Here is a 9038-nt window from a genome sequence, read left to right as displayed (position 1 = left end):
GAAGGTGCCAGGTGCCCCCATGTGCCTGGGTGCAGGGCAAGGGGAGCTGCTAAGCTGGAGGAGGTGGGTGGTAATGGGATGTCAGCTCATCAGCAATCCTACCCACACTTTCAAGGGAGCAGGGGAAAACAGGCTGGGGGAAAAGACTGAGAAGTGAGACAGTTAAAGCAAGAAGGTGAGAAAAGCTGTAGAACAAGAACAAGATTTTCTCTGCTGCCATCTGAAAGGGGTGCCAAGCCCTGCTCTCCTTTAGACCTAGAGATGCTGCACATGGAGGGCACAAGTCCCCATGAGTGATGTGCTTAAATCACACCCTACTGGGTTTTTATTTATGGGGAAGAATGGAAATAAAGGTGGGGTTTCTATCTGCTGGATAAAAAGATAATTTCAGACTAAACCATTTAACCTATATCCCTCATTTAGGGTAAGGTCTTCTAGCTCAGTTTTAAGTGTCATCTTTCCTCAGCAGCTGATGCCACATGCAGATTTCATCCTAAATGCCAACAACTGGAACTGGATCAAGGCACAGAACTGCAGTTTCCACCCCAATCCCATGGGAACACAAGCAACCTTTGCCAAGTTCAGCCATATACTGCTTGAAGGTCCCACCAGGACATAACCCATTAGCACATCCTGAATTCATTTTAAGGACTCACCATCCTGTCAAACACATTTAAAAGCACACGTGCTCTCAGGCCCTAGCATTTCATTAAACACAAACCTTTTGTGGTTACAGGTACTGTAAGGTCTAAACTTCCAAGTGCTGACAGTTTCAGTGAGGCCATTCCTACAACAGCCCAAAGCAAGGTTGCTTCCCAAGCAGGAGTGAAGCCTTCAGCAGCCCAAGAAATTGGCAGCCTCTTTTTTTCTTCTCTAAATTCCCAGACATAGCCAGAGCTACCTGAGACTGCACAGCACTAAGCTAGATTTGTTTGCCAAATTAACTGAGCTCATACACTTCAGGCTCAACAGCAAACATCTGTGATCCCTGGCATGAAGCAGGACCAGCATTGATGGTGATGTTTTGCTTCCATCCACTGGGAAACCAGTGCAAATTACAGACACAGCAGGGCTGGGTGCTCCATCAGGTCCATCACTGCAAATCTTATTGTGATCTCTTAAATCACAATGTGCTCTAAGTATCAAGTCATTTTACATGCACAAGAAGTCAGCCCAACCAGCTAACAATGCCCTGCCTCCACAGTAGTTTTAGAGCAGAACAGCAAAAACTGCTCATTAGCTCTGTCAAAAGAAAGTGGATCCAGACCTCACATTTGCCAACTAAAAGTAGACAAAGTCTGTAGCCCCTGCAGAGGCAGCAGTGTCCTCTGCCATGTGTCTTCCTAGTGCCAAACAGGAAAACTCCTCCAGGAACCAGGAGCACTCTGCTAGAGGAGGGCAAAACTCCTTTCAACATGTTTTTCCAGATGAATTGATGGATGCTTTCTAGATGTCAAAGGAAGCTTGCTACCTGTGTAGGGTTCTACTTACAGAGAAAAACCCCTGTCAGTGGAGGTGTCCTGCTGTATCACAGTGACTTTATCACTAGCAGTCCCAGTGCAGCCCTTGAGATCTCCTTTGCACACAGCAGGCAGGAACAGAGCACCTCTGCATCCTTGTTTTCACATCTTGCATCTTAGCTGCTGGCCAAGAAAACACTTAGTTATCATCATACATGTCATATATTCTATGATTCCATAGTCCCCCAAAAAGTAGGTGCTCCCTTTAACTGTAATTTTCAGGGGCTGAGGTTGCAGCTAACTGGGAGCAGGGGTGGAATGGGGCCCAGCTTGGCTCCTCCCAGTGCAGACAATACCTGTGGGTTATTTGTTTTGCTGATCAGTTCAATAAAGTGAACAAGCATCAAATGTGCTAAGCTCACTCCCCAGGGAGGGAGGATTGGTTCCCACCCCATGCTGGCAAGATCGCTGCTCTGCCTTCCTCACTTCCAGGGAGCCAGGGGAGTCTTGGCACTAATTGAACTTCTCTAGGGATGGAGGAAGCTGGTCATGTCTCCCCACATTGAGCTGAGGAATGCATCTTTAATCCAAAGCCAATAGTAATGAGACCTACAGCTCAGTACAACTGTCTTGAAGGAGGTCAGGCAGTAACAGGGAGTGGGTACCACCACCTGAGGCTGGGAGGAAACCAGGAATAATTGACATTTTCAGCAAGCCTACCTCCTGTGCTACAGAAGAGCCAGAGTGGGAGTTGGTTTTCCAAGCATAGCTTAAGCTGCAGCACCTGATGTGCTCAGGAGCCTGGCCTAATTCTACATTTTTAAATTTACATTTTATTTTTAAGCTAAGCCATTAGGAACATTTACCCTCAAAGCATTTATATCTAAGAAAGACCCAATACACCACCATTGGGCAGTAACACACTTCATGCAATATAGCAGAAGAGGAGATGTATTTGAACACAAGCACACACATCCCTAGCATGTTGAACAGGAGATGAATGGTTCTGCTATCCACTGCCAGGAGGATTTCAAAAATCCTCATCCCTGGAGCCATCACTTTACCATTCTCAATTGCAAGGAGGGACTAGAATAACTCACTAAATTCAGAACACAAAAAAACAAAAAGGGAAAATAGATGCCAGGTATCCCACTGTGCCCCCTGAGCAAGGCACCTGATGCTAGGGAGGAAGGATTCCACCTCAGCTCATACATGTGCAAATGAGAAATAAATGATAACTTTCCCAGTAAGAACAAGGCTCTGAAGTTAGTTAGGAGGGACAACATGACTATACAGCCCTTCTCCAGCACCCTGTGTAACCAGAACAAAGTTACTCCACATCAGCTGGATCATTCAAGCCAAGATTTTGCAGAGGAAGCACAGGATGAGAGGGTGGGGACATGGAAACAGCAAGGAGCCAAGCCTGGAAGTGTGAAACAGAACTGACAGGGTCTGTCTGTTACTTAACAGGGAAGTGATGGCATTTACATAGCAATTTGAAGCAGCTAAAAATTATTTTCCTATGAATGCAACATCAAGTAAAACCAGAGCACATTCCAGCTTTCATCACACTTGCTAAACTGGAAAATGAGCTTCACAAAGTGGGAAACATTTGAGAAGAGAGAGCTAAGACCACACCTTGGTGGAAAGCCAGTTCCTTAATTCCATTTATTTTGACTGTTATAGGAGTCAAACTCCTCTTTTTTAAAATCAGTGGTAATAAACTAAAAAGAGGTAACTTCCTACTTCACAATACAGCATGGCCAAGACCTGAGGGAAAGATTTCAAAGTGCACACAGATTAAAGACAAAGCAAAATGTCTTAGAAGTGAAGAAAACTACTCAGCATCTCAGAAACCACTCAGTCTAAGAGGGAATGTGCCCAGGCATAAGAAACACCATGGTACTTCCTGATGGGAAGTGATTCAGTGAATGGAAACTGCCTTTAAATGACATTATTTCAAGTGGATTGTTCTTCTGCAGATAGGAAATAAAAAGGCTTTGGGAAGTACTTAAAATCACTGTTAAAATAAAGGCTGGTTGCCTGCTCTAACAGGAACGCCTCTGGAATATTAATTGGTGTTCAGGATCTCATTGTACTCTTGTCCACCATTTTCTCACCCTGCTGGAGAAAGAAATACTACTTTGAAGTGATTTATTGCACAAGTCAGTAAGTAATGCACAATAAAGAATATTTTGCCTCCAGACCCATCATCTAACCACAGCAGCTCATCAAGCCCATCTACATGCCCAGAAAACAGTGCTGATCAGCATCCCTGGCACAATGATGCTCCAAGGCCTCACTCAGGACCAGAGTCCCATTGTGCCACCAAGAGACAAACCTTGTGCCAAAGAAACTGATGGCCAAGCCCTGCAAAGATGGAGCCACCACCTTTAACATCAGGCACCAGGCCCATGTCCAGGGTTGCACACCTCAACAGGTCCAAGTGCTTGGGCAAAGAGATCCACCTGGAATCTGGTGTTCCAAGATGGTCCCTGGCTGCATTTTAAATGCCACATGGAATTTAACCTACATCAAAAAATTCTGGTAAATACTCTCCTCAAAAGAAATGCCATCTTCTCTAAGATAACCATCTTCTAGGCTACAGGCTGTGCTGAGATGAAAGTGGGATGCCTGAAGGGGAGCAGAATTCCTCTGGTATGAGCAAGCTCATTTGCTCAGAGTTGAGTCAGGATCCTCACACTGTTCTGTGAAGTGTCTGCAAGATAAATTCAGATAAGATGGAAGATTTCTAAGCTTGAGGCTTAGGGACCAAGGGACAGGCTTCTTTGCTGCTGTACCAGTAAGTGACATGAGATCCATGACTCCTGGATGGGGCACTAGTCTAAGGGTTGTACCTTGGAAAAGTTTTGTGCCCAGAGGAAGTGCAGAGATGTGACTGTTGAGAGTTAACAATGTCACAGTGTCTGCAAACAGCCTGGGGACTGTGCTGGGAACTGCCAGCTGACCTCCTGTCCCTGTGTCTATCAGCAATTCATCCTCTGCCAGTATTTGTTCTACCTGTTAATATTTCAAGACAGACTCATTAATCCAGGCTGTGGGCATGTAATTAAGCCTCTCATCAGGACTTTCCATCAAGTCCTGAATGCCACACAACACAGACCATGTTCTTGTTATTCATATTGATTTAAATTAGAAACTTTTCCCAATTTTTCCACCCATGACATGTCTACACACACAGTTACAAGACAAAGTTGATGTAAAAGTAACTAAGAGCCCAAAACTACTTACATTCCATAACTGAGGAAAAGCAAAGCTTGTACTTTAGCACTAATTAGTCATCTGATAGGTACTCTATTCTTAATTAGCAATCCTTTATCTAATTCCTTTATACTTTAAAGTCTATGTGAGGGACAGATGGCCCATCAGAAAGTGGCACCAATATTTGTTAGCAACTAGTTTCACAATTATTCTTATGAATGTATCTAGTGCAAATTGAAAGCTACTAGTGACTGAATAAACAGAGTCCAAGTAAATCCAATGTAATGTTCTGTTGCCAGAAAGTCAGAATTAGGAGACAGCAAACCATGATGGAATTCCAGTTGAAGTTCACTTCTAGAGTTAGGGGAAAGGCACCACAAAACTAATGTACCTTTCTTTGCAAGACTGGAATCTGCACCAGGAACCAGAAGCTTCATGTGATAATCAGACATCTCCAGGTGTGATGACAACAAAAGCAGCAAGAGGGGCTGAGGGAACACTAGGGACTTTCACTGTGCTGTTTAAGGTCAACATATTTTCCACTTGCATCACAAGAATGTTCTTATTCAGTGAAGCAGCTACCAAAGAATGGTGAGTTGAACAAATCCTGCTCTTCCAAAACAAAGCTGGAGGAAGTGGAAGGCAGGCCACAGAAGGATGCTGATTAACTGATTAGAGGTAATTGCTGCCTTTGTCATGAGCTAACACAAAGAACTTCAGTTTATATCAACTTGCAATTTCCTTCATTTAGCTGTAGATACATCAAATATTCATGCCTTAGCAGATGACTTAGTGCAGAGCAGCCAGAGGCTCTGCCTGCTGCCACTTGGAAGTCTTTTGTTTCAAAGGTTGCTCCAGCATTTCTGTCTGAGGGAGGAGAAAGGGGGAGAAAAAGGGCCATAAAATACAAGTGAATTAACCTGAAATCTCAATACCAGGTTGCAGAATTTCATACCTTAACAAGTTCAGGACATCTTTAGGGATCACATTGTTCACCCCCCTCCCTCCTCTGGAGCATTCCCTGGTTACAGGTGTGGGCTGCAATGGTTTCCCACCCACCCAGCAGGCACCTGCAGAATATGATTCCAGAAACTCAGGGACTGCAAACAAAGCCAGGAGCAAGAAACAGAGCTGAGGATGGAAGCACATTGGAGTCCCTGGGCTACAGATATGGTGAAGAGCCCATTCATCTGCTGGGGATCACACACCAAAACCAAGTGAGCAGTCACTTAACCAGCCCCACAGCTCAAAGCAGCAGACCCAGTAAATAACCTTTTCCTTGAAATCATTTCTCAGTCACTCTACAAAGGAGCTGTGTTTGAACCAGCTCTGCTTTTGTTATGACAGCTGCTACACTGTCAGATTAGCCCAGTGCACAGCTGTTGGCTCAGTGCTTTTGCAAAACATGTCTAAACCACTAAGGATTTTGGAACTTTTTGTTTTTTCAAACAGCAACAGAAATCACCCCACCAAGCTAATTGCTTAAACAAAGCTGGATATTCATTATAGTCTGTGGAATAAATGGGAAGTTTGGCTTCATCTTTGAAGAGAGCTTCGAAAGGACAGAACAATAAAGAAAAGGTGGGGACAAAACAGCTTTCAGTACTGAGCAACTCCCCAAAAGGCTTTTTGAGATTAAAACATAGACTGTTCTACTTGAGTAAAAAAATAAATAAACTCCTTTCAGCTCAGATTTTTTCAGAATATTGTAGGACCTCTGAAATGGTCCCTGTACTTCATTCTCTTTATTCCTCTTCCTTTACTCTGCTCATCCAAAATCCTTCTGCAGCAGGATTTCATTTTCTTCCCATACAACTCCCAGCTGAAGCCTTTCTTTAATTGAGGGTATTGCACTCAGAACGTCAGGCTAAAAGCAGCACATACATACAAAGTACAGTCAAGCAATACCACCCAACTAAAAGGTAGACTCCCTTTGTTTATTTGACATATCATAAAAGGGAAAAAGCACCTGAAATCCCACAATTCAAAGCTCAGCTTTGCTGGGGCTGTACAAACACAATGGGGTATTTTCAGCAGTGCTCCTGCAGCACATTTCCATATAGATTACACAGACTAAATGAATCATTTCTAGCACAGAAATATTGTGCATGACTGCATGCAACAGCTGCTCTTTCATGCATTGGTCTCTTGTGACCTGATTTTGAGTATAACATTTGCCAGCCTGATTGGGAGGGGAAAATAAAAAACTCCAGAGATCAGAGCCTGACTGAAGGAGGAAAAATTGCCTCAAGCCACACCTCATTTGCTTCCCTTTCAGAGGATGGAGGCTTCAGATCAGCTATTTAATGCCTTTCTGGATTGTTTTCTGGAACAATACTCTTTTTTCACTCTATACTGGGAAGTAAAGCCATTGGGACAAGATAAAATTAAATTACCTCAGTGACATTCACAGAGTTTCTGTGAGCCATGAAGAGGTGTTTGTCTCCCAGGGCATAAAGTCCAAGTTACAGGTGCAGACAAACATCACTAGCAAATGCTCAGATGAAAGGTGGTTTAGAAAGGGGAGGTTTTATATAAGCAAAGCCCCTTCAGCATCAGCACTCCCTGCATTAGAGCCTCACCAAAGATTGACACTTGTTTCCAATTCATTCCTCAACATCTCAGGAAATCCAGAAGGAAGCCCAGGGAACCATGGAACTGTCCAGGTTGGAAAAGAACCATAAGATCATCCAGTCCAACCTTTAACCTAACTCTACTAACCCAGCTCTACCAGCCCCCTGCTAAACCATGTCCCTAAACACCATATCTCCACGACTTTCAAAAACATCCAGGACTCAGGAATGCTGGCAGGTGAGCCACATCGGGGGGAGCAGCTCTTCACCCCTCAGCACCAGTTCAGGGATCTCTGTTTTATCAGGCAAGAGGATATGGGAGTAAAGCAAAAAGCTGGGCACTGCCCCCCACAGATCATGGCAGGAACAGGATCCCAGGAGATGCTGTTACAGGCTAAATCTACACCATTTACCTTCACCTTTAATTTTTGCCTCTGGTCATACTGAAGAAGATCCCATGGCACAGCATGCTGGAATTCCACAGGAAGTTCTGTCCCATGGGTTTCATTCTTTCACAAACTATTTCGACCTCACCAAGCTTAATCATGGAATCCCTCCCATTCCAGCTTACAAATGGCTTTAACATTGCACACCTTCAGGGAGCACATTGCTGGGGATAAACCCTGCCAGACAGGAGGTTATTTTTTGCCCAGCTGTTTTACCTTATTTAAAATTGTATCAGTGAAGGCAGAGCAGGGCAATAAAGACTCCATTTCTTTGGTGCTATTTTTCAACACAAAAGGAAGCTTCGTGGCAGCAGAAGCTCAAAGCATCATTCCAGTCTGCTATTATAAAGCAATGAAGTTCAAAAGAAAAGCCAGTCAAGACAAAAGCCATTTAGTGGAAAGAGATCAAGACTGCAGAAACTCAGGTGTACACACAACCCATCATCTTCTGAGCAGGTTAAAGCAGTTAAAGTTAATGACCACTTAGGAGCTTCATCCATCCTGCAAGTTAGACTTTGCCTTTACTGATCCTTCCAAATGTAAAATAGTTTCAAATAACAAAGTGCATGGCTGCTTCAAAGCTAGAGCTGCTTCTACCATGGCTAACTATGCATGGAATATTGTGTGCTGCATTTGATTCTAACAAGTACCTGATTGAGCTGCTGCTGGGACTTCTTGGCAAAAAGGCACCACTTGATGGAGTGTCCCAGGAGACAGGCACTGTCACCCAGGGGTGCTTAAAACCTCTGCTCCTCTTACTGGTGGTTCAGTTTTGTTTATCCTCTCCAAGTCTCCAGCCAAAGATCCCCCAGAGTCTGTACAGCACAAGCACCTGAAGGCAAAGACATTCCTAAAATATTCCTGACACTGGGGAGAGGCTCCCAGCTCCTGCCACCCCTCAGGGTCACTCCTCACCCACCCACACGCTGCTCCAACATCCCCTGGGACCAAACACTCAGCACTCTGGGGTCCCACCAGGGTGGGACTGGTAGGTTGAAAAGATTGGGCATCTCCCAGCCTTCCCCACCCACTCTCCTTCCCTCCAGGAGCACCCACTGACTTCCCAGAGGGTGGGTTCAGTTCCACTAATTATGGACACGTCCCTCCCAGGCCCGCCGGGAAGTTACAGGCATCGGGCGTGAGCAAGAATTAGAGCCCAGGAGTAAACCCACGAGCTCTGTCCTCACCCCCCGAGGCTGCCCCTCCAGCGTAAAAAGCAGCCCCGCAGGGCGCCGTGACCCCGACGTGATTCGAACACGCAGCCTTCTGATCTGGAGTCAGACGCGCTACCGTTGCGCCACGAGGTCTCGCTCGGCGCCTCCCCAGCCTGCCAGGAA

At 45.0% G+C, this 9038-nt stretch overlaps 1 non-coding gene across 1 annotated transcript; it reads right to left on the bottom strand.

Annotated features, from left to right (window-relative positions):
• Window positions 1–8936: 8936 nt before the first annotated feature.
• On the bottom strand, window positions 8937–9008 carry TRNAW-CCA. Its single transcript has one exon. It is a non-coding gene; the product is annotated as a tRNA-Trp (tRNA).
• Window positions 9009–9038: the final 30 nt, after the last annotated feature.

Source organism: Chaetura pelagica, unplaced genomic scaffold (genome assembly GCF_000747805.2).
Source record: "Chaetura pelagica isolate M959 unplaced genomic scaffold, ChaPel_1.0 scaffold215, whole genome shotgun sequence".
Taxonomy (NCBI): Eukaryota; Metazoa; Chordata; class Aves; order Apodiformes; family Apodidae; genus Chaetura; species Chaetura pelagica.
The sequence above is the reverse complement of the archived record's forward strand: the minus strand, read 5'-3'. Positions and strand labels throughout refer to the sequence as shown.